The sequence below is a fragment of the Caretta caretta genome, chromosome 9 (assembly GCF_965140235.1).
Source record: "Caretta caretta isolate rCarCar2 chromosome 9, rCarCar1.hap1, whole genome shotgun sequence".
Lineage (NCBI taxonomy): Eukaryota > Metazoa > Chordata > Testudines > Cheloniidae > Caretta > Caretta caretta.
In genome coordinates this window covers 79203993-79231068 of record NC_134214.1, presented here as the reverse complement: position 1 = coordinate 79231068, position 27076 = coordinate 79203993, and the positions used below count along the sequence as shown (strand labels likewise).

General features: G+C 41.9%; 1 protein-coding gene across 3 annotated transcripts in view; it reads right to left on the bottom strand.

Moving 5' to 3' along the window:
* OPHN1 (oligophrenin 1) overlaps positions 1-27076 on the bottom strand; it is a 124055-nt gene that overhangs the window by 94438 nt on the left and 2541 nt on the right. The window contains exon 2 of one of the 3 annotated variants that reach the window (XM_048863531.2): positions 9134-9201. The exons of the other annotated variants lie outside the window; for them this stretch is intronic. The gene's annotated coding sequence lies outside the window, so the exon portion shown is untranslated. The remainder of the gene's footprint in view (positions 1-9133; positions 9202-27076) is intronic. 3 annotated transcript variants of the gene reach the window in all.

The window sequence follows — 27076 nt, the reverse complement described above, 5'->3', positions numbered from 1 at the left end:
AGCACCTAAGCCTGTGAACCATATGTTTGTTCTGTAGGGGTTGCTATTTAAAACTGCAGTGGGGTAACTGGAAGAGCTGCAGCGCTGTGGTTCTCCAAGTGGCATGGACAAATCTTTGATCCTGAGGGAGACTACAATTTTGTGGTACACAGAAGCACTGGGTGAAACAAACCTAATGAGAGGGGGTAAGGAGGGCAATTAACTATTTCCATTTCCCAGTCATTCCCCAACCCCTTTAAAGGTAAATGGTCTATTCCTGTCACTGGCAGGTAATTCAATGGACTTTCAACGTAACATAAAAACAGAGAAAGAATCTTATCATAGTTCTCTTAAAAAAAACCAGTGCATGTGAACTAAAGAAAGCAGTTATTTATTAAAGCAAGTGAAACAAATACAATTTTTCCTTACAGATTTCATGGTCAAAAGGCAACCCAGTCAGATGTCCTTCCTGTACACGTTGAATTTGTCTGCACTGCAAGCCACGATAAAGATCACTTCAACAATCTATTAACAGCTAGGGCTTGAAATTAAAAACTCTAGGATGGAGGAGTGTGGGTTGAATCAGCTTTTAAGGACCCACTGTCCTTCCCCTGCACATAGAGGTGTTAGTTCTCATTGCTGCCAAAAAAAATGGAAGTTGCATTGGAGCAGCTTACACCTCCTACAGTGCCCAAAGACTTACAGTGTGAAGGTGAAAGAAATCCATGAGCGGACGTTAGTGGACAATCAATCACAGACTTGCATCTGTTTGTCTCCAGGGAGGTGTTTGCTAAAGAATCATTCCCAGGGAAGTAGCAAAATGAGGTAGCACTCTGAGTGACCACTTTTAACAACTGTAAATCCCACACTGGACACTGATTCTAGTTACTCTTCCAGGTGCGAGGGAGCACCTTTGGGAATAAAGAAAAAGGGGACTCTTGGCAACTGGACTGCACCTTTTCCTTCTACCTTGAACTCAGCTTCAGGAATGTCTTTTTGGAGGTTGGGACAGTTATGTCTAGCCTGTAAGGGGACTTTTGTAGACACCTTATATGCTACGATGGTGGCAACCCAATCGTTGCAGCCACTCAAGTAGAACTACTGGAGGTCTTTCTTCTTACAACCGTTTTAAAAAAATTCAGATGGCACAAAATATTCTACAACAAGACATCACCCACACGTGCATAACATGATTCATTCTCATTGTATCTAAGACTAGAAAAATGAGAAGGATTCAAAAATGAATTACCAGAGATGGGTCTCAGAACATCACCATTTTACAAATCACTGAAATATTTCGTCCTCCATCCTGATCTATAGCTACAATTCTGATATTTCAAGGAAAGGCAATAAAACCTCAAGAATTAATAGCAAATTGGAAGTTGATTTAAAAAAATGGAAAAAAGGTGCAGCATCAAGAACAGCGTATACAAAAACTTAATTTTCAAGGGATATTTAATGTAACAAGCCTTGTGGATGCGGTGATGCAGCAAATGTGATATATCTCAGCTTTAGTAAGGCTTTTGGCACTATTTCATATGTCCCTCTCAAAAACAAACTAGGGAAATATAGTCTAGATGAACATACTATAAAGTGGGCGCACAAACTAGTTGGGAAACTGTACTCAGCGTAGTTATAAATGGTTCAGTCAAGCTGGAAGGGCATATTGAGTTGGGGTCCAGCCATTCTATTCAATGTCTTCATAAATGATTTGGATAATGGCATAGAAAGAGTGCACTGATAAAGTCTGCAGATGATACCACCCTGGGAGGGGTTGTAAGCACTTTGGAGGACTGGATTAGAATTCAAAATGATCTTGACAAATTGAAGAAATGTTCTGAAATAAGTAGGGTCCAGGGGTTATAGCAGATCACAAACTAAATATGAGTCAGCAATGTAATATTGCTGCAAAAAAAGCAAACATCATCATGGCATGTATTAACAGAAGTGTTGTAAGCAAGACAGGAGAATTCTTCAACTCTACTCAGCACTGAAAGGCCTCAAGTGGAGTACAGTGTCCAGTGCTGGGCACCAAAATTCCAGAAAGATGTGGACAACAGGGAAAAAGTCCAGAGGAGAGCAATAACAATGATTAAAGGTCTAGAAAATATGATCAATGAGGAAAGACTGAAAAACTGGGTTTGTTATTCTGGAAAAGAGAAGACTGAGGGGGGACATAACAGCCTTCAAGTACGTAAAAGGTTGTTATAAAGAGGAGGGTGATAAATTGTTCTCCTGAACCACTGAGGACAGGACAAAAAGTAATGGGCTTAAATTTCAGCAAGGGAGATTTAGGTTAGACATTAGGAAAAATTTATAACTGTAATAGAAGTAGGCAATGGAACAAACTACCAAAGGAGGTTGTGGAATCTCCATCACTGGAGGTTTTTAAGAACAGGTTAGACAAACAGCTGTCAGGCCGGGTCTAGATAATACTGAGTCCTGCCTCAGTGCAGGGGACTAAACTAAATAACCTATCAAAGTCCCTTCCAGTCCTACAATTCCATGAATACATATATAATTTTACTACATTTAAAAAAAAATAGTAAAAGTTTTTGAAAAATAGTTTAAAAACCCACATTATCATAGCAGAAGCGGCTTTTTTATAGAATATTCCTGAAATTAAATTTTTGGATCTCCAGAATGTGCTTTATTAGGTATAAAAGACTTTGTAAGGCATTAACTTGTCTATTCACAACCATGTAACCAGGTGTTAATGCAAAATAACATACCATATCGTTTACTATTGCTTAACCACTACGTGACATATAGCACTGATCTGTAGAGCCACAGAAGTGCCTTTTTTATTACCATATGCTGTTACAGACCTGGAATTACCTATGAAGATAACCTGAAGATTTTCTTTTCCTCATCTAAAAGGATCAACAGGATTTTGTCTTTAGCAGCTGTAAACTATTTAGTACTTTGTTCTATGAGGCAGGGTCTATTACTTGCTTCTTGATGACTCATGTAAATACGGAGTAACTCCATTGATTTCAGAGTTGAGGCATTTTGGTGGGACAATGTTTAGGGACTTCGGTTGAATCACTGTATTTATACCAATGCAATACATGTCAGAATCTTTGGCCAACAGGGTGTAATTCTTTCCTCAATTTACACCCATAAAGCTTCACTGCAACCACCATAGAATCCCACCGAAACCATTAGTGTTGGATGGATGTAGGGCCAAATTCGTCCCATGGATAGGAACCATCTGTAAATCAGTCCCTTTCACAATACATCTCATTGTAAAATTCTTAAGTGGGAGTCACTAACAACAAACACATTTTTCTACAATTGAGGGTTGCACCCATTCCATGTTGGAGAGAAACACTATTTCTCATGTTCTGTGTATCCCATTGCACAGCAGTCTACAAGCAAGTAGAAAACAGAGTGGATTCTTTGAAAGCAAATAAGCCAGGCTTCATAAGTAGCAGGAAAGACAGCTGCTCCCACAACACTGCTGTAGATCAGGGTCTCATAGTATTTCTATTAGAAACCGGGATTTCCGGAGCTCAGCTCTTAGCTATAAAAATGTTCCCTCTGGCTAAAACCTGTGCTGCATGAAGAATAAGTCTCAGGAGAGAAGCCTCAGTTTTGTAGCTTTGCCACAAGCTGTCCTACAGTGGCTCAAGAGCATGGTTCCCAACCTCAGGGCAGACTGTTAGGAAACAATGCCCAAATCCCAAAATGGTTGTGAGTTCTATACTTAGATGTCACCAACCAGTTATCAAGTATAAACTCCGCAGATACTATAATAGCCTCAATATGGAGTCACAGAGAGTCCCACGGGATACTCTGATCCGTTTTGCCATGCAGGTAAGCTTACCTTTGTGATAAATAGTCCCTTATACTAATGACCACAGCAATATTCAGGGCTGTAGGAAGCACTGCAGGCTGAGGGATGTGCTCGCTGCGGCTTCCCACAGTCCCCCTTGGCCTCGAACAGTGAACCGCAGCCAGTGGGAGCTGCGATCGGCCAAACCTGTGGATGCTGCAGGTAAACAAACCATCCCGGCCTGCCAGCAGATTTCCCTGACGGGCTGCGTGCCAAAAGTTGCCGATCCCTGCCTTACAATATGGGATACAGATGTTATAAGTGAGATGAATGCATGCAGCTACTTACAAGCATTCAGTAAAAAATCTAAACACTAAGCTCATTTTAAAAACTCTTAATACCTATTTTAACAATATTTTACTACACAGGTACGCCAGACTGATTCCAGCTATGAATCTGTCAGTGTTCAAGTGAAGCATGGGGACCCTGGCATGAGCTGGCACCTGGTTTGCCAGTGTCATATCTCCGTTTTGTAACTTTTGCAAATGGAAATCCATTTGGTTCTTTTTAATTCAGCGGAGAGCAAAACAAAAACAAACCCACATACTCACTTGAAATCCTTATATTTCATTGTTTAGTTGCTTTCTAGTACCTCAAAATTGCCTTTTTGTTTTAAAATGATATTTTGGAGGCTATAAATCTTAATATGGATGGAGTTCTAGTGGTTTGTTTTAACTGCTTCAGTGCTGATTAATATGCTGGTACATTGGACAAAATGCACCTCAGTAGTCACTAGGGAATCTGATATGGCCTTATTAAGTCCCCCCTGTCCATTGCAAAGATCAGGGGCATTACCAGAACATTGGGAGGACTCAGCACTGGAATGGCAAAGGGTGCTACAGTTCAGGATTGAGAACTCTTAAAGGAACCACATGGGGATCTTGGACAGCATCTGTCTGCACTATTCTTGGTGTTGGACAAAATCTGCCCATATTATTGCGGCCTCCAACCAGCACCTGCCACCATGCTCTGCCGGACTCTTGCCAGCACTCTCAGTCCCTCACTTCCTTGAACACAATATGCATTCACAAATTTAAATACATTCCATATAAAATAACCCAAGGGGAGTGGGAGGAGGAAGAGAATGTAAATCAAGCGTTAGGGTACTGTTCTCAGCACGGACAGAGTTCATGCACAGGGAAGGTATGGCCAGGTCAGACCATCTGAAAACAAATGATGTTACTGGATTTCCCCACACACACCCAGATAAACATTTCCTTTTTCTTCCTGTTTTCAGGCCAAAGGCCCACCCAGCTAGACTTGTACTCCGCGCAGAGTGTGGGGCCAGCAGCAGCTGCCTGAAAAAGCTGTAGCTGCCACAAAGAGCAGCAGTTTCAAGAGGCCATGGGAAAGGAAAAGAGTGCACTAGTGCCCTTACCTCCTATAACTAAGGGTGGGGGATGCTGGAGAACAGACCCACCCCAAGAGAGGCAGGGCTAGTGGGGACTGAACAGGAGAACCTGTGTCACCCTGCTCCCTGGGAAGCTGGAGCACTAGGGGAGTGGTGGAGAAACATCCTCTCCCTCCCTAGTCAATGACCCAAGAATAGAAGAGACAGATGGCAGGGATCTGGGAAGGAACACCTGATCCTCCCTCTCTCCCCTTAGGGCAGTTACTGACCCTGAGCTTCCACTTCTGCTGCAGAACTGTCAGCGCCTCCATTGGCCTCCCTTCCTGCTACTGGAAGAGGAGAAGACAAGGCCTGTAAGCGCCTCCCATGCCTAAGACCCTTCTCTCAAGACTAGGTGAATGCATCCACTCTGAAAAAGCACCTAGGAGTGGTTAGAGGCAGCCACAGTTGCTCCTTGCTTGACCATGCCTCACTCCACCCTAATCTCTCTCTCCCAAGCTCCCATTCTTTGGAAGGCAGCTTTCCCCCTTCCTCATCCCCATCCTCTAACTGCTCCAAGATCAGGCCAAGGGCCTCACATTTCAACATAGCCTCATTCTTGTTTAGGCCAAATTCTACATAAAAACATGGAAGTGCCAAAGACACACCAAGATACGTGTCCATTTCCTGCAAAGATAACAGAATTGTTGGCACCAACGCACAGCTTTGTGCTTTTCACGATAAACAGGAAGTAATTCTGAACTGAAACTACACGCACCGTTGAAAACCAACAAAACCAAAAAAATACCTGCTGAAACAAACATGTTAGGAAGTGGTTATTATGGAAATAATATTTATTCCAGTTGTATTGTCATGACATATTTATCTGTTAGCCAATGAGGAAGGGGCTTGGTTTTCTCCATGAATTTTAGGCCTATCTTTACTTGAAACAAATTTGATTTAAGAAAGCAGCATGTGGCCCACGAGCATTTGAATCTGGGCCCATGTGTGGAAGGACTCCCATGACAAGACTCTGCTTTCAAGTTTCATTTCAAAACCAAAACTTGATGCTGGCCTGTGCTGTAGTTTTGGGTGGAAATCAGGCAAAGCTTGGCAACTTGGGAGATGTGTTTATTTATTACCACAAGTTAAATTAGGGTGGTGTGAACCAAAACGAGGTGTGCACAAACTCCTGAGGACTAACCTCTCCCCTCTTTCTCCTCAACTTTCTCTGCCACAGGAGCAAGGCTGTAGGGAATAAGAGGTGGGAGGAGGCTGCACCTTATACTGCATCTGACTCGAGTGACTACCTAATCCATCAGGGGCCCCAACAGGTTCTCAAGGGAGCCATATTCACCCGGAACTGAGTGGAGAGATGGGCTGGTTCCTTTGGTGGAGGAGGAAATGAAAACTGGGGGGTTGGACTCCAGAAGACTCCACTCCCTTAAAAGAGAAAGTATCATAACTTACAATAGTAGCAGAGTTTTTTCACTCTTGATCAGAGACTCTGAGACTTTCCAGACAGATTCTATCTTCCCCGAGACCCAAACATTATACAAAAGAGGTGCAAGAGGAGAGTTAACCCTTTGGCTATACTGGTATTTTAGCCCAGAATCACAGGCAACTTTTAGTTTTGCTTCTGTTTGCATCTTATACTTGGTTGAACTAGATAAAAAGCAAGCGTCAAATTTCCCTATTTAATCAGATTACTTGGCCTGAAATGAGAAAATAACAGAATTTGTGTCCCTACCTCTCAGCCCGATTTCATTTAGTTCATCAAATCCCTCACAGGTCTGATCTCCCTTAGAGTAATGCAATGATTAGTTACATTTCTGTATCACTATATTATATTTTGTGTGTGTGTGTGTACACACACCTTATTAGGACTGTCCATTTATATTGATGTGCAGGGTGCTTTACAGAAAAAATAAAAGATACTGTCCCTGCTTCTTTATCATTGAAATTATAATTCCCCTACTGTATTTATGCAATGGCCCCTACTGCCAAGGGCAGAGCTCTCATGTTGCACATTTCTGCATTATTAATGTAGCCAACAAGCAATGATATTTCCACTTTCAGGCCACATCTGTTGGCTGGCTCCTACATCCACTCCCTTCTAATGTGCAGTACTATCAGACAGTTACAAATGTGCTGCTAAGTGCTAGTGTGAGTTAAAGATTTACCACACAAGAGGTATCAGTACTTGAATCAGGGGACTAGCAGACCACAGCATTGTTCTGTTGAGAATGAATAAAGAGAACATGACCTTTTTAAGGCTCTCCCCATTTCTCCTCCACCCCGTTCCTGATTCTCATTCTAAGAAGCCCCAGTACTGAGGTCTTCTCACTTGGAATTTGCCTCGCTCCATGTGAGTTCAGCACTTAAAGGCAACCAAAAAGGTGATACACTTCTTGGCATGCTATTCGGCACAAGTCTAGTGACCACGTAGTGCATCAAATGGTGCAACGCGCCTCATGATATGTAGCCATTATATATATATATATATATATATATATATATATAGGACATTTTGCTATTCTGAGGGAGCACAGTCCATTGGTTAGAGCAAAGGGCCAGACTCAGGATTTGATTCCTGACTCAGCCACTGACTCACTGAACAACCTTGTGCAAGGCTCAGGTAAATGTCCCTCTACCAGACTTTAACCCTCTTTCAAATGATAAAAAAATATTGCTCAGTTCACAGGTGTGCTGCAAAGCCTAAATAATGTTTGTAGAGTATTTCAAGATACTCAAGTGAAAGGAATACTTCACAGTATTATTAATCTGCGAGCGTGTGCGTGTGAGATGAAGATAGGGGCCAGCACCCTTGCTCTAAGGCTGTCTCTGAATTCCAGGCATATTTAGCGGGGGTTCCTAGAATGGCTGCATACCTACAGCAGCAGTTGGATTCCCTTGTTTCGTTCAGCCTTACAATCAAAGGATTCCATTCGGTCCATTCTTGTGGCAGCTTATAACAACACTGCAAAATATAATCGGTATGCCAGGTCAGCAATTTCCACTGAAGGAAAATACTAGCTTTGGTGACCTGTGTTCTAATTAAAACAAGCAACCCGACAGAGGCGATTAGGGTGCATTGGCAGGTGGATGAGTCTGGCTTGCCTTGGACTATCATGCTGAGGACATTCCTGTTCTCTAGTGGGAAGCAGTCTTCATTCATCCCAAAAGCAGAATTTGTGTGTGCTTTGGAAGTGGAGCATCTCCTGCTTGGAGAACTGATGCCACCATGGAAATTATCTGAATCAAAGATTCTCACAAAGCTATATTATGTACCCACGCACTGGCATGTGCTGTTCAGTGTTCCTTGTCAGCTAATCCATGGACTATTACTATTGCCAACCCAAGTAGGAGGATGTAAGGGCGATAAGTGTGTGAGGAGCTGATCAGCTTATCCTGGTGGGCGCAAAAAAGGTCTGCCATGAAATGAGGAGAGGGGATGAGAAGAAACTTTCAGGCCCCGAATGACAGAGTCACGAAGTCTTACATCCCACCTCAGACCAGCCGCAGATTTTCCGTCTTTAGGGGAGGGAAGAAAGCTTTTGATATGATTAATTTGAAGTAAGTGGTTACAGGGAGGGTGCATTCCAAGGACTGGAACTCCCTGCTACATAAACAACATTAATAATACAGCGGAAAACAAATGGAAAACAGACTCCTATCCAGAGCAGAGCATCAGCAATCCCTGCAGAGGGCTCCAATGGGTGTGCAGATAATGAAAGGCACATCTCTTTTTAGCATTTAATGAGTCAAATAAATCACCTAAGGCAAAGATAACACATGGGATGTCCAAGGGTGTTTTGCAGAGCAGCTGCTCCTTTGCCTCCCAAGCATACACAGAGAGAGCAACACTGATTCCTCTGCGTGGCTGCCTGACATGCAGTGATTTCAGAATTTCCTTTCGATAGCACCACAGAGAAGCCCAGGCAGGAAGCCAGATTAGTCACACATGATACTAGGGGAAAACTTACAAGCAATTTATGAGCGATCCAAAGCAGCTCAGTATTGGAAAGGAACACAGCCAAGTCTTGTATCTTTCCTGCAAAAAAAAAAAAAAAATCTGCAGAGTAGGAGCCAAGTTTTAGAACTCAGGCAACTGCTGGCCTCAGCACAGTCAGAACCTCTGCCGGCCCCTGGTTGTGTTTCAACGGAATTAATCGTAAGGGAGCATCCATCTGTGCCCCTTCCCAGGAACCACGTATTAACTCCATGACACCCTCTCATTTTTGCACTCATGGTGCTGCTAAACGAGCATCGTGAAGCAACAGGCCAATCAGCAAACCATGTCATTTCCCAGAAATAAGGGGACATGTTTGAAAATTAATTCCCTAATTGATTAGTCCAAGTCTAAACAAGTGAGTCAGTGATGGAACCATAATGAGAACCAAGGAGCTCCCAAATCCACGTCTGATATTATATATTTAATCCAGTAAATAAATCAACCTCTCTTTACCCAGGAGGATTGAGAATTAAAACTGAGACTAACAACAGAGACTACCTTTTTCTCCATCTAGACAGCAACCCATGACAGAAGGCAACAGAAGCCACTACACACCACTGACATCAGAAAACGGTTGCTAAGCACCATAATGAACACAGCTCAATGTGACAGCATCTAAAACTACACCTATGCTTAAACTGCTACAGCGGCACAGCTGTGACAGGAGGAGTTCTCCCGCTGCTGTAGTTAACCCACCTCCCCAAGACGCAGTAGCTAGGTCGACAGAAGAATTCTTCCATTAACCTCGCCTTGTCTACACTGGGGCTTAACTACGTCACTCAGGGGCATGGATTTTTCAGAGCCGAGTGATGTAGCTGGGTTGACTTCCCTTTAAGTTTTTAGCATAGACCAGGTCTAAGTTTGGCTACAGATCTTGCAGTGGAGACATTACAAGAAAGAGGAATTAGAGGCTGTGGCCAGATGTTCCCCAACAGCAGTTCGTTTAAAGTGCTGATTCCACAGCGATAGTTGCATTAGGAAGTGTGGATGAGGGAGTTAGAAAACAAAGGTTAAAACCGAGATCACAGGAGGGAAAGTTGCTTACTCTGGAGGTCTCATTTCTGTTCTGTATAGGATCATGGCTATTCAACACTTTTTAAGCCCCCCCAATTATTTTAGGTAGGGAATGGGAGGAAGAGTGTGCATATAAACCACCACAATTAGGAGTTTAACAAAACATCAAAGGCAGCACAGTGGAGGCAGACAGCTGCCAAAAGATTTAAATCCAGATTCCAAGTCTTTGTAGAACAGGATTTGAGAGGAATGAGAGCGTCAGTTTATTTCTAATAGCCAAATTAAAACAGCTCTACCCATATGTATATTAATAACCCTTGGCTATAGTTTATTACCCGGCTATAAAGAAAAGCAATTTTCCTTTCAGGGGGTATTTCAATGGCATTTGAGAATTTCAATGGCACTTGAGAATTTCTTGAAAGCATCAACAGTGGTCTCCATTTTTCAAGATTTCCAGGCATCTACGCTATACCTAATACTCTGGATCAAAATACTGGCTATGCTTATTGATTAAGTACTAGTGCCCACATTGGCAACAGCCAATACTTTCATCATTAATAGTTTTCACAGCTGCAAAATTAATTAAGCAATAAAATTATCCACTTTTTTTAAAAAAATGAGCCTCAATAATTGATAATCAATCTTGCCTGCTGGAACAGAAACCTGCTCTGAAAAAGTAACACTGCCGACAAAGCCTAGTTTGATTAATGGTCTGACTTCTATTTTTACATGAAAACATCTGATCCTTAACTCACATTTACCTCCAGGAGAATTTGGTGACTCAAAAGACACTTCTCAATTACAATGAAGATCTTGGACATATCAAGAAAGCAAAATCAGCACTCTGTGGAGAATTATAGTTTATCTAACAAGGGTCCAATCTGATAAAGAAATGAGGGTTGTACAAGATACTCAAGTCAGAAACACCCACCCTCACCAAAATTAAGCTCTGAATTTTCAGAAAGCTCTTGCTACTCGATAAGTTTGGAACATCTTATCAATGCACAGAGAGCAAAAATAATTTTAACTGGAACTGGTTGAAAAATGGAAAATTAATTTCATAAAGAAATTCAAAGGTTTTGAAACTGATCTTTTCAATTTTTTTCTAGAAATGTTATAATTTGTTTTCCTGTAATGATCAAAATGTTATCTAAATGGTTATAGAAATTTTTAGTTTGTCAAAACTACAGTCTGCAGATTTTTGGTAAATGAAAAATGTCAATAATGTTTTCCACTGGATTCTGAAACAGATGGTATTATGGTTCAGGGATGAGCTGTATCTTTGCCTTCTCCCTCTGTGTCTCTGAGGGCACCCTTTCCAAGTGACAGGTCTACACTGGCATGCCTCTCAGAACAAAATCCTGGAAGCCCACTTTTAGAATCTAAAAGCCCACTTTTAGACTTGACTGACTAGGCTACAGCACCCCATTTACCAACCCCATTACCTTGGCAGGCCCAAATGGATTTAGACCCTGTTACAGACTTCCCTCCATTCTCTCCAGGAATTGTGACCAGTATGAAATTGTAGTGACTCAGGATAGCTTCTTCCGAATAGTTTTATTTGCCCAAAGGAACAGAACAAACAGAGAAAAAAGGGTTAAAACAACAAACCTACAGGCAGAGTCTTACCTAACTTAGCCTTTCTTTGCCAGTTTAAGTGGGTCCCACTTGACCCAAGCACCTCTTCATATTCAGGATGAGTGAAACAGGCTGTACCCTAAAGCTTCTGCCTCTCTGACAGTTTGACCACCCAGTCTGTGTCTGAGTATAGACTACAGGAGCTCTTTATGGCCCATAGCACTTTTGGTTCCTGCAGTCCTAAGCTAGCTCTGATGGATTTAACTCCCTAGTTTACCCATCAGCCAGCAACACAATAACTACAAAGCCCACAGAGATACAGATAACTTTTTATGGATGGGATGCCGGTAAAGGTGACAGAAGATGCGAAAGGAAGGAGTGTGTGAAGGTACAGGACAGAGAGTCAGATGGTATCCATTCTATTCCTGAGTCTGTCAAGAACTTCCTGCGTGACTTTGGGCAAACGATGTAGGGCCCCTGTCCTGAAGGATGCGGAGTTCCCACAATTCATATTGACTTTCATAGGATATGAGTTTGCTATCTCTTCGCCACTCTTTGCCTCAGTTTCCTCTTCTATAAAATGGGTATAATATTACTATCCTACCTCATGGCAACGTTTGTAAAGTGTGTTCAGTTCCTTGGATGGAAGGCACTACATAAGTGCAAAGTATTACTATTATATTGAATTCTACTGCAGGCATCTCTGATGTCCATGACAAAGGAGTATCATGAAACGAACAAACATAATTTAAAACACCCGACCTGGATCTTTGTGATGAGATGGGAAAACGAGTTTTCAGAGCTTTCTTCATATTAAGGGGTGCCAAGGGGTGTTTGTTCAGGTTGTGGAGACAGCAAGGATGTAAGCTACAGCACAGTGTATTCAGTGAAACCAACAGCTCCCTAGAAGGAGGCTACAATTCCCACAATTCTATCTGGTTAGGGGTCACCACTAAATAGTGGACAATTCCTGAGACTTCCGTGAATGTGAGCAACAGAGAGAGAGGGGGCACAAATACTTCAGCATTTCCGAAGTCAGGAGACTCTAGTAGGATGTAATTTATGCAGGAATCCATGACCTCAGACACTTGCCTTGGAAGCTGACCTAATACTTGCCTGAACAATAATGAGCCTTTAACTCTAGCCACAAGGTAGGTCAAGCACTACAGTGACTAGGTGCTGAAGGAGTGAATCTTATCTGGTGAGAAGCTCAGTCTAATAAGCACGTATTAGAGAGAAGTACAGCCTTAAAACTGGAATATAAAATATTGTGTCTGCATTTTATGACTGTTTCCAGTCTCTCTTGTCTAGATCTGAACACCACACTTTTTTTGAGGCACATCTGTTTCAGATCTGGAACAACCTGGGGCCTTGGAGTCTCTGTATCTGCATCAAAGAGTTACTGTGGCCAACAGCTTTTGAAAACAAACTTGCCCACCCACTGCCTGAGGCACTCACTGGCTCAAAGCTGGTTGGCGGCTTCTTCTTACGTGTCCTGCATACGATCCACTAGAACTCAAACGCCCAACACGGAGAATAGACCTAATTGGCGCCTTATCTGAAATCCACACATTCACACACAGTATTTGTTTTCTGAAATCAAATCAAATACTACTTCAGAGCTTTGGGATGTTGAATCTGAATTCCAGACTGCTCCTGGAAAAGCACAAGAAACCATATGGGAAACCACAGCACCTTTCTGAAACAAAAGAAATGTGGGAATACCTTATACAAATATAGTACAGCAATGGCCCCACACAATGCAGAATCACTACTGTACGTTTTAGGGTTTGGCACCAATACTGCAGTATTTTTATAGGATTAGTCCATTGTCACAAGGCCATGAGTTAGCATCCCGGGGCAGTGGAGGGTGCCACAAACCACAAGCTTTATCCCTGTAGAACAGTATCAGAGCCCCACAGGCCTCTGCAAGACTTTAACAAGCAGTCTATCACTGAGGGCTTCTTTCTCTTTCTTGCAAAGGACGGGTTCCTAACTGAATCAGCATATGGTGCATTGCATCCTGAATGTTAGGATTGTGGTTCTGCAGCTGTAGAGGTGGTCTGAGCAACAATGCCTTACTAAATTGTAGCAAAAGAATTAAGGGGAAATGGCTGCCATTCGTGCCTTTGAAAGTGTCCCCCATAAACTCTGCGGGAGGGTTCCAGAGTGGTGTATGTACATCAGTGAAGAGATGTAAATTGATATGTGCTCCTTACCAGCATTAAAACCTAATTTGGTTAGGGTGGAGTCAGTGGGAGAACAGGAAGTAGGTGACAGATGCACGGTGGTGATCTTGCCAAAGGGCGGGTAACACCTTGCTGAACTGTTTGCCCTCCCCTAAAGGCAAGACAATCTTTTATTTGTCCCCAGCTCAGGGCCAGTCTAATACCCAAAGCAAATTATGTTGGTAGTTAAGGTAGGAAGGAAGGAAGGAAGGTCATTTCAATGTTATATGCAGCAGGTTTTAGAGTCAGACAGGAGAATTGGGAGATTTTTTAGTAATGCTTAAGAAAATAAATAGAAGAGAGGGAAGGGAAAAGCAGTAGGGAGAAAAAGGATAAAATAAAGTGAAGGAGGAGTCATGTTTTGCTTCTCCTTATAAACCTCTCCAGGAGTCCCGTAAGTGAAAAGCTTAATGAAGGGATGGAGGTGTTAGATTCACCATGTACAAAGATGCCGGACTGACCGCTTACAATACCTCTTATGGGCAGGATTGTTCAAACTGTCTTTCTTCTGGATTTGTACCCTAATTATGGCTCCTAATGCTAGAGTAATAATAATATTTTGAAAAAATAATAAACAATAGTTTATTTTAATCTGATACATGCAAATTTTACAGTGGGACTGTCACCCACTGATATAATGAGAAATTCAGAGTCTTCAGACACACTCTGGACAGAAAAGGCAGGATTACCAAGGAAAACAAGGCCATGCAGACCAGTTACTAATCATTTGTTTTAACAGCTGTATTATTAGTCAGGGACCTGATCCCGTGCCCATTAAAGCCAATAAGAGTTTTGTTATTGTCTTAAATGAAAGCAGGATGTGGCTCCAAGTCATTCACTGACACCAGCTGAGACACATGACTGATAAAGTGCAGAGATTATGGAGTGTACAGGGGTAGAGAAGGAAACAGAAAGAAAAGGAATGTTTTTTTTAAAAAGCCAGATCGATATAATAGCAGCTGTATTACAGACACTGGATGCAAAGTTAGTCCTTTCACATTTGTTTGGACTGGGAGTATCAGAGGAGCTGTGTATACTTTTTTCAGGATTCCTTTTAAGCGTACAGGGAAATTAAATGTGTGGCTTTTCAGGAGACAGAAATGTCTTTTCTATGTATCTGCAGGGAGGCTTTCCATAAACTTCTTCATTAATGTATCATATGCTGGCTCTGAACTGTAGCTCTCTTTGTAGGATGGGATAACTTAATGCAAGTGACTCGATGCCAAGTCTTTTATGTGTGCAGAGCTTATATCTGTGGGAAGATTTTTCAGTCTTTACTGCAGTGGCAGGGAGAGGGTGTATGTGATAGAAGACACCCCTTCCCATCTTCATAATAATGTTCTGTTCTGTTTAAATGCTGGATGCATTACTGCAAAAATACTATGTGGTTTATGCACTCAGTAACAGCCACAAATCCCTTAGAGAGATACAACTTAATGTTATAGGCCAAGTCTGCATCCCTACATGCCAAGCCTCTGTAAAATGGCTTGGCACACGGGGCTTCTGCAGTAGTTAGAGAGAACAGAATTTTCCCCTCAGGCCGCTCCATGACTGCTACTGCTGCTTCAATGAAGTAACAGCCCAGGGCTGCTATGCCTTCAGCACTGCAGGCCACTGCAGCCCTATAGTACCAGATCCTCCAGTCCCAAAACCATCATCTTCTGGGTCAGTAAATTAGGATAGCTCATGGAGAGCAGATCTGTGATACACAGGCCCTGCAGACCATTGAATGGGATCCTCAACATCCACTCCCCCACACTTCCATGCACCAGCACTACACCAGTTCATTCTTTATTGTGAGCTCTACACCCAGTTCAGGGTGGATACGCAGGATCTGCCCTGTAAACATGTGCATTGTAGGCAGAGAAGAGGCCTGAATATTCTGCTAAGAGGAACTACTGACAAAAGGAATCAGGGATGCACGATACATTGCTACCTGCCAACTCAAGCACAGGATCAGCAGGTCTCTTTCAGTACAGGACCTTCTGACCTATGAGAGACTAATACCTCCAAGGGCACCCATCACAAATGCTAAACCTGCTCTCCCCAAAATGAGCTGTTTGGCTCATTGCATTTTTCTCATCACTAGTCATGCCCCCACCCCAGTAGGGATTTTACCCTTGTGCTGCAGAGAGAATTGGAAACTGAACAGGTTGTTATGTGTAGGCAAATTGAGAAATAAAAAAGTGATGTACAAAATTACATACAAAATTTCATTTCAAGAGTAAGGTTTAGCACACATGCAAACTCTCTCTCATGCACACACACACACAACTTAGCAATCAAACCCCATTTTATATCAGATTGTGAGAGAAGAGCAGAGACTAGAAGAGAACATAAGGTCTATGGCCAGAATGTTACATTACTCTCCATACTAAACATCATTCAACAAAATAATGGGACAGATTCCAAAACCAATACAATTAACCACATGGAGGGCAAAACAGTACAAAGTCAGTGCTAAAAATACACCTGTTCTTATAGCGCCAGATCCACAAAGGGACCTAGGTGTTGCTATGCCTAACTTTTAGGCGCCTTGCCACCCAGTGGCATCTGCAGCCCCAAATTAGGTTGGTAGGCTCTCTGTAAAATGCAGGGCGAGAGTTAGGTGCTTAAGAATGGGATCCACAAAAGCCAGCATGCCGAGCAAGGAACCACCTAGGCTAGCCAATAGGAAATGCCAAGGAGAGGGCTGTGGCCTAAACCCTGCCCCTCTCAGGGAATTAGGCACCTAAAGAATGTGGCCCCAATGTGGCTTGGGATTCTCAGCCATGAACCTGGCCCTGGAGTTGACTGCCTACACTGTATTTTGCAAGAAACATGTATGTGTGTGTCAGGGCAGAGGTATTCTGGATTACGGGATATTCTGTTGTGGGAATCTCAAGCTCTCCTGTTGAAGTTATTTGACTGTGTGCAAAGAATTAAATATACCTTGGGCGAGAGAGAGAGAAAAAAAGAGAATGTCCAGTGGTACTCACCTGAGAGGTGGGAAACTCACGTTCAAATCCCTGCTCCATATCAGGCAGAGGCAGGGAATTAAACCCAGGTCTCCAAGTGAGTGCCCTAGTCCCTGGGCTAAAGGTTATAAGGGAGGCCTCCTCCGGCTCCCCCCGCCCCGGCCGTTTTGTGTGGGTTTAGGCATGTTCTGAAAACACCTACCAAAACTGGCCCCACAGTTCGGATAGGCAGGGGAACACCTAGTCGGAAGATCCTGCTGAGGTTTAGGTGTGAGATAGGTGCCCAGGCACCTAGACAGAGGTGGCTGTGCATACGCTTACTTGCAGGAACTCAGGCACCTAAGGATTTTAGGCACCTCCAGGGCTAGGCGGCATCTGAGCCAGGATTTTGAAGATCCCAGTAGCATCCAGATGTTGGACTTGGACACCTAAAAGTGGCCATTAGGTACTTAAGTCCATTTCTGGATCCAGCTAATATACTACTGCACATCTGACTTCCTGACGTGCTGCATCAAAATATATTACCTACTTCAAACCTGGCAAGGCTCTTACATTTATCTAATGCTGCCAAAAAGGCTATTGTATCATCAGACCTTAAGTGTTAAGACATGTTTGATGTACAGATCACTCAATTTCATGAGTCATCCTGATGTCTCCTACCATTGCACATAGTTAGGGCCCTACCAAATTCTCGCTCCATTTTGGTCAATTTCACAGTCATAAATTTCATGATTTCAGCTATTTAACTCTGAAATTTCACGGTGTTGTAAATGTAGGGATCCAGACCCAAAAAGGAGTTGTGGGGGGGGGGTCACAAGGTTATTGTAGGAGGGGTGCGGTACTGCTAATCTTACTTCTGCACTGTTGCTGGAGAGCGGCGGCTGCTGGCTGGAAGCACAGCTCTGAAGGCAGAGCCGCCTCCAGCAGCAGCACTGTAGACGTAAGTACGGTATGGTATCGCCACCCTTCTGTGCTGCTGCTGGTGTGGCCCTGCCTTCACAGCTGGGCACCCAGCCACCAACAGCCACCCCTCTCCAGCCGCCCAGCTCTGAAGGCGGCGCAGAAGTAAGGGTGGCAATACCGCAATGCCCCTAGAATAACCGTGCCACCCCCCTGCAACTCCCTTTTGGGTCACGACCCCCAATTTGAGAAATGCTGGTCTTCCTCCTGAAAGCTGTATGGTATAGGGTAAAAGCACACAAAAGACCAGATTTCATGGTCCATGATGCGCTTTTCATGGCTGTGAATTTGGTAGGGCCCTTCACATAGTGCTGTACCCAGGTCACCCCAGAAGCATATGAATCTTAGTGATGTATGTACACTGGTCCAGATTCTCTGCTGGTGAAGCCCCATCAAAGTCAATGGGACTACAATGACTTTCAACAAATGCGCCAGATCCTCCACTGGTGTAAGGAAGGGGTAGTAAGACCACCCAGCCTGCACTGAGAAAAACCTGATGCTGGGGCGTCAGAGCAAGCTGAAGAATTCAGAAAGGAATTGATAAAATGTTCTAGCATTGAGCTATCACAGGGACTGGTGCTATCTTGTGGTAACAGCAAAGACAGATAAGTGAGTGTGGTGCTGCTGTACAGCAGGTGAGCTGAGACAAGAGACCATCACAACTCTGTCCTGAAGAGCTTACAGTAAAGTCACAGGTGGGAGCAACACAGAACAAGGTCCATATAGTTATTATAGTTTGAATGTTTCATGGATAGGCGAGTTTGGAGACTTTTCTGCAGGAGGAAACTTAGCACACATTAACCAGCAGGCTTTTCCAACCAAAAGGTATTGGAAGTGACAAAGGGAGAGGCCAGAGACACCTAGATGCAGGCGCACAGGATGTAGGAGAAGAAGAGCACAGGACAACAGCTGTGTTGAACCTTAAGCAAAAAAATTAACTTTTAGCTTTAGTGTACGGATGGATTCGAATAATATCTTTTTTTTTTTTTTTTTTTTTTGCTAATCATAACAAAAAATGATGACTCTACCCTAGGAGCCAAGTTTTCCCAGAAAACTTGATCCGACCTCTAAATTTTTACCTGTCCTAAAGGCATGAATGATATGCTGGATCTACAGGCACAGTTAGGCAGTTAGATGTCTTTAAATTCAGAAATTTGTGTCCCATGTTAATTTGTGTTGGCTTCACTGTTCCTGCAATTGATTGCAAGCATAACATGAGGCTGGGAGTTTTTTGTTTTTTTTTTAAATTAGCCCAGTGTGTTCATTCTTTCAATTCAGCAAGATATTTAAATGGAGTTTTAAAAGTTCAGAAAGTAAGAAAGAAGAATGGGGCGGGAAGAGTATACATATGTAGCAGTGGGTGGGGAGAGAAGGAGAATGAGGAAGACAATATGAGGGTTAGTGTAAGTGTGGCTTGGTGACTTGGCAGGGCATTTCACATGCCCGGGACAGTGTTGTAAGATGCACAGAGATGGAATTGCCAATAGGAAGTAAACGGAATAACAAGACCTGCATCACTGCTTAAATGGAAGGGCTGGAGGTGGACTTGCGAAGAAGCCATTTCAAGATGTGGACTTTGACAGAGTCCCTGTCACATCCTGAAGATGAAGAATAGGAAGTTCACCCTGTCTGGAAAACAACTACAAATACTCCCCTGCTAGAGCAGTTCTGTAACAGAAGGAAGTTCTAGTGTTGGGAGAATTTGTATTAAGGAGCAACACTACATTACACTAATTGTTTTTTTCACCTGCCTGCTCTGAGCATTTAGCCATGACTGTGATCAGCTCTCTGTTAATTACCACAGTAGAGTTCAATCAGTGGATGCATATTATTTTAATCATCTGTCCGGGCTTTTCCATTGAATGATTTACTCCACAATGAGACTCTGAAGCACAGAAATGGTCCATTGATTTCCTGAAAGCCTTAATCTAAAACCTCTTGCTAAGAGGAGTTCTCCAGATTTCTGAGCTTTTTTGTCATTTATGAAAAATCTCTTCATTGTTTGTTTTAGTACAGGATTCCTGTGAATAGAACTGGCTGCCACAGCTTAGTTTGTGTGTGCAAAGCCCCATGCTGCCATAGAAAGAGAGTCTCCATCTTGTGAGGTGCAAGCAAGAATGATGCCCATGATAATATGAAGAGCAGGAATTTCAGCTAGTTTCCCAATGATTTTGTAGCTCTCTCTGTACCTGCACAGAAGAGAAGGAGGGCAGGCACATATAATAAAAGAGAAAAAGTCAAGCTCTGGAGCATTTCTGCTTTAAAGGGAGAAAGGACAATTGCACAGGAAATGATAATGCTGCCATATGGCTCTGTAGCGCCACTGGTAGAACATCTAGGCCATGGTCTTGGAAAGAGAGGACAGGGGTTTGGAAGAGGAAAGGAAATAACCTAAGTTACTTCTTCTCTCTCTGATCAACAGTATTGTGTGTATGTTGTACCATGAATGTTATATTGACATCACTAAAACACATACCAGGCTAAAAATAAAAATCTGATGCTTCCAGTGGTGCTGATTGCTCTCAGCTCTAATTTAAAAGGGATATAGCCAACAACAACAAACATTATCGAGACAGAAACGTGTTCTCTACTTCAGTTGCACTTTACACCCGAGATTATTATAACTGAACCAGATTAGAGGAAAAACCATTTTTTCTCTGTTTTCAGTTAGTTTAGAGTTAGCATATGACAGCACTTTGGGTCTAGTCATTTTCACAGTGAATCCTGTATATCAGTTTGTGTGGGTTTTTCACACGGCAGCAGAAGAGAGAAAAATAATAGACAAAGAGAGAAAAATGTGGTTGTAAAACTACAAAAACTTTTAGCAGGTCTCAGGGGCAAGTGTGGTATCCAACACTATTTTTAGCATTCTTTCCTGTTTTAAACTGACATGATTTGACAATCACAGGTCTTTGTAACAGTTAACGGGAGTTGAACGCATTCTGCATCCCATGTATTACTTTGCATCCAAAGATCTCATAGTGCTTTAAAAAAAAAAAAAAAAAAGGAGTGAAGCATTATCTGTGTTTTACAGATGAAGAAGCTGAGTCATAGAGTGATTGTCTCAAGACCACAGACGAAGTCCCTGTCAGCTTTTCCTTCTGTAGCACAGAAAAGGGACCAACATTTATTTCTTGGTACAAATTGCTATATAACATAAATGTTTTATTTTTTCCAAATTGAGGTATTTGAAATAAGTGAGAAATAACTCTCTTTCTAATGCCCAAGCAATCCAGCTCCGCAGAGAGCTCACAGCCACACTATCAGTACCAGCCTTTTTTATTATCATTCAATTCATAACTAGTAACATTAGCTACAAAGTCATCAAAGCAAATGTGCAATTTACATGGGAGTCTCTTCTCACTCTACCCCCTTTTCTTTAACTGGGGAAATACTCCATTGGATCAGCATTCTCACATTCAAATTTAGCAAGAGATGGCCAATGCCTTGCCTATGCAGAGGTCTGTAGTGCTGGCCAAAACTCAACAGTGCTGGATTTTAAATTCTCTTCTGCATCCCCCTGAAAGGGGTGTGAAAAAAGGGAGGAGCTTTGATAGCCTGGAAAAGCGTTTGTCATTCCAGACTCTTTTAAGTTTGCAGAGTCTCTCTTGAGGGGTAGACTGGAGAAACAGATGCATAGAGAGAAGGGAAAGGGAGCTCTGCTTCTCATTATAAAAATTAAGGATGCTCAAACCTACATTCATATCCCTGCTTTGTTACTTTCAGGTCTGACTTAGAGAGCCCACCCTACATAGCTTTTTATGACCTACCTATCTCTGAATAAATATTCCAGACCAGATCTGACCCCCATGGATCCATACATGGAAGAAAATCTCGGAGTGAGGAGTTCCCTCTGTCAAAGTGTCACCTCCATGGCACATTCCCTAACCTGGTGTTCTGATCCAGATGCTCCTTCACTGTGGCTCCGAGGGGATGGGGTTTTGCAACCTGCAGGACAAAGCAAGCCCAAAGGGATAGGCATGTCTTTCTTCTCTTCCCCTCCACCGTCCTATCACCATCACAGCACCTTTCTGGCCCATGATCCAATGAACAATCAGTACAAAAATTAATACAATCTGAAGTTGTCTGAACTTTTCTGCCAAAGCCCTCCACTCTGTGGATTCCCCCACACCCTCACCCTTTCGGTAGGCAGTTCAGGAACAGCAGTCAGAAGAAGTACTCTCAGCTCAGCTCAGTCCAAGCTGAGCTGATGGGAGTGGGCCAGGGTGATGCTTCTGAGCTAGTGTCAATATACAGAACATCCAAGGGGATAATTCTAACCTCTGGCAGATCCCCCAAGTCCGGTCATTTTGGGGTGGGGAGGGTGGACCAGGTCTCTCCTCCCCACTCCTTGCAAACCATCTGAGAGATACTATGCGTGGAATCTTACTTAGATTTCCTCCCTCCTGACCCTCTACTTTTTTCTCAGGGAAAATCCAGGGTGCATGCGCACGCACACACAAAGAATTAATTTAAGGAAATAGACTACGTTGAAATCTGCACATACTTTAGAGATTCTAACAGGAAAGGGTATAATGTGGTCTGGAAATTGAGACTACTCTATCGTGGGTGGGGGGGAAAGAGTCACGCGAACACATGGAAAATAATTAACAAGGCTGCTTTGAGAATACATTCGTTAGAGCAGGTAAAACAAATTAACATTATTGACAGTGAAGCACTGCCAATCTGATGACATAAAAAAAGAGTTCCTTTCAGGCCCCTCAGAGTTTAGTGCTTGTCTCTCAGCTGACTTGGGAAATAGGCTTAAAGATGGGATGAAAAAAGTGCATTTTTTCCCCCCACAAGTAAGCCAGCAACCCACTCTACCTCAGAAAAATATCCACCTCCTGAAACTACATTTCAGCATTTAATACAGGAAACCTACAATGTGCATTTCAACAATTTTTTAAAGGGTGCACTAAAATTTATCCACTAAATTACCTCAGACATGCAGCTTAGCAATGGATAGTAGTACATCATTATGTATTGGTCCATATTCTTAAATATTTTAGTCTCTTCATTTGTATTCCTCATAAAAGTGTCTCCAAACCACTTACAAAAGGCACCTAACCATATCAGGGCAGATTTTCAAAGGTACAAATTAGGGCTGTTGATTAATCACAGTTAATTCACGCAATTAACTCAAAAAATTAATTGAGATTAATCGCAGCTTTAATTGCACTGCTAAACAACAGAATACCAATTGAAATTTATTACATATTTTTGGGTGTTTTTCTACATTTTCAAATAGATTCATTTCAATTACAACACAGAATACAAAGTGTACAGTGCTTACTTGATATTATTTTGATTACAAATATTTGAACTGTAAAAATGATAAAAGAAATAGTATTTTTCAGTTCACCTCATACAAGTACTGTAGTGAAATCTCTATTCTGAAAGTGCAACTTACAAATGTTGATTTTTTTGTTGTTAAATAACTGCACTCAAAAACAAAACTATGTAAAACTTTAGAGCCTACAAGTCCACTCAGTACTACTTCTTGTTCAGCCAATCGCTAAGACAAACAAGTTTGTTTACATTTACAGGAGCTAATGCTGCCCGCTTCTTATTTATAATGTCACCTGAAAATGAGAACAGGCATCCACATGGCACTTTTGTAGCCGGCATCGCAAGGTATTTACATGCCAGATATGCTAAATATTTGTATGCCCTTTCATGGTTTGGCCACCATTCCAGAGGACATGCTTTCACGCTGATGACGCTAGTTAAAAAAATAATGTGTTAATTACATTTGTGACTGAACTCCTCGGGGGAGAATTGTATGTCTCCTGCTTTGTTTTACTCACATTCTATCATATATTTCATGTTATAGCAATCTCAGATGATGACCCAGCACATATCGTTTGTTTTAAGAATACTTTCACCGCAGATTTGACAAAACACAAAGAAGGTACCAATGTGAGATTTCTAAAGATCGCTACTGCACTCGACCCAAGGTTTAAGAATCTGAAGTGCCTTACAAAATCTGAGAGGGATGAGATGTGGGCATGCTTTCAGAAGTCTTAAAAGAGCAACACTCCGATGCGGAAACTACAGAACCCGAATTACCAAAAAAAGAAAATCAGTCTTCTGCTGGTGGCATCTAACTCAGATGATGAAAATGAACATGTCGGTCTGCACTGCTTTGGAACATTATAGAGCAGAACCTGTCATCAGCATGGACGCATGTCTTCTGGAATGGTGGTTGAAGCATGAAGGGACATACGAATCTTTAGCACATCTGGCACGTAAATATCTTGCGATGCCAGCTACAACAGTGCCATGTGAATGCCTGTTCTCAGTTTTAGGTAACACTGTAAACAAGAAATGGGCAGCATTATCTTCTGTAAATGTAAACAAACTTGTTTGTCTGAGCGATTGGCTGAACAAGAAGTAGGACTGAGTGGATTTTTGGTTCTAAAGCTTTACATTGTTTTATTTTTGAATGCAGTTATTTTTCTACACAATTCTACATTTGTAAGTTGAACTTTCATGATAAAAAGATTTCACTACAGTACTTGTATTAAGTGAATTGAAAAATATTATTTCTTTTGTTTTTTACAAGGCAAATATTTGTAATCAAAATATAAAGTGAGCACTTTACACTTTGTCTTCTGTTGTAATTGAAATCAATATATTTGAAAATGTAGAAAACATCCAAAAATATTTAAATAAATGGTATTCTATTATTGTTTAACAGTGTGATTAATCATGATTTTTTTTAATTGCACAATTAATTTTCTTAATTGCTTGACAGCCATAGTACAAATTGAATTCATTCAAATAACTTTCAATAGGTATAAGGCACCTAACTGCCCTTTGTGCCTCTAAAAACCTTTTCTTTTTTTTTCCCTTTGGCTTTTATTTAATGTACCACCAAATATTAGAGGTTTGTTTGTTTGTTTGAAAAACCTCTAGAGATTCAGCTAGAATTTTCTGCAGATTTTATTAGCTAATTCTCATTCTTTGACAATCTTTAATTGCTAGACAACGTAATAAGTTATTTAATATTTTCTTACTTTAGATCATGCAATAACATCTGGCATTTAAAAAAAATCCCCGAGACAAGTAGATAAACAAAACAAAAGACAAAAAAAACCCTGCATACATCTGGAAGATCTTGCAAAGAATTCAGAAGATATTCCCCACTACGGAATCCATGCATGTCCTCTGTTTATGCACATGAGTGTTGATTCCTGTAATACTTACCAAAATTCTGGAGAAGTGAGACCCCACTCCCCTTTCACACTAGTGTAACTTAAGAAATGCTCCACTGACATCTTTAGAGTTACATGAACATAAGTGAGAGGAGAATCAAGCTTCAGTCTTATTTTATGGTAGATCTTGAGAGCAGCTTGATATTGCTCTGCACGCACACAAGCTGGAAGTTATGCATATTAAAAGTAATTTCAAGTTTTGAGTCTTAATCTGGGAACTATTCTACATCCTTGTCATAAATCTTAGCAGATCCTATTTCCCAATAGTAAGAGAACTGTAAATTTTCCTTGGTAGCTTAGAGTTTGTACAATTTAAAAGGTTGTGTGTAGTTTATATATAGACACACAATGCTGCATCCAGCCTTCTAGACTGAAGTCTCTGCACAGCCTGTTATTTTGAGAAAGCAGGTGTTTGGCATTTTAGAAGCCTGTTGGCAGACAATGAATTTAATTAATTTGCTTTAAACCTTACATTTCAGTTTTTACACTAATTATTTACAGCACCACAATATGAAGCCAATACATAAATAAATCAAACTTAAAAACTGATTGAGTACTGTACTTAATTAAAGAAATTAATGACCCGGAGCATTTTACCAAATCAAAGTCTTAGACACAAGGTTGATCAACACAGCACCAGGATGTCTACCTATACATTTCTAATATCCTCATTACTGTAGTAAATAGGCTTCAACATCTATCTGCTAAACACACAATTCCCACTCACTTTTAGAGCCAAATTCTCTTTTCAGCATAGAGCCCAAGTAGGCAGGCAAGCATCTAAATATCACTGCAATGGGTGCATTAGAAACAGAGGGATGGAAGAGCACTGCTCTTACATTTTTATCTATTCTTAGGTAAGGTTAGTAGTACGTATTGTCCTGTCTGGATCCAATAGGGTGATCAGATTTCCCGATTTTATAGGGACAGTCCCGATATTTAGGGCTTTTTCTTACACAGGCTCCTATTACCCACCACCCCCGTCACGATTTTTCACAGTTGCTATCTGGTCACCCTAGTATCCAATGAGTCCATCCTCCAAGCCCTTCCTGGATACCAAACTCCCATTTATTTCAATGGGAGTTCGACATGCCAAAGACTTGGGAGAATCAATCCCAACTTTGGCAAAATTGTAAGGATGCAGGCTCTGATTCTCCACTGCCTTTCACCTTCTGCCATTATTTATACCTGCACAAAGTGATGTAAAATGCTACCTCACCAGAGGCAACATTTTACAATCACTTTGCATAGGTTAAACGATGACACAAAATGCAAGGCAGAGGAGAATGGAGCCTGGAGACTCAGGCCACAATATCTACAGAACTGCATCATTAAGCTAATGCTGGGTAACTCTTGGTTTCCAAAAATTACATTAGTCGGAGTCCAGTTTATGAACAAATAATTGCAGCAAACCAAAGTTTTCCATCTCTTTGTCCCTTGAATGAATTACATCTTGCATTGGGCTTTCCAGTTGAAATCTTGCATTTCTTTCCTCTCCCAATTAAATAAATTAGGCAAACTGCAGAACATACAGAGCCAGATTCACAACTGCACCCAGTGGGTTCGATTCACTGACCATACTCCAGTTTTAGACCTGCAAAAGTCCATTCATGCAATGAAGTAACATGGTAGTAAATCATTCCAATATCCACTGCATGCAACTAGAATCAAGGGGGGCACAACGGGGACAGTTGTGACTCCCAGATTTTGGTCCTAATTCTATGCGGGCCCCAAGCAGACCAGCCTCAAGATCTGCTCAAAACTATTCTAGCTAGTTATGGCCTTAAGAGTCAATACACAAGCAGAGGGCACTAGCACTCTGGATATTACCCTTCCCATTCCTGACAGGGAGTCGCAGAGAGTGGCCCAGGTGCCAGCGAGGCCGACGGTATGCCAGCTTGGGATTGTCCTGAAGATGAAGACTCCCTCACATCAGGGAATTCCCAGCTGAGGGGAT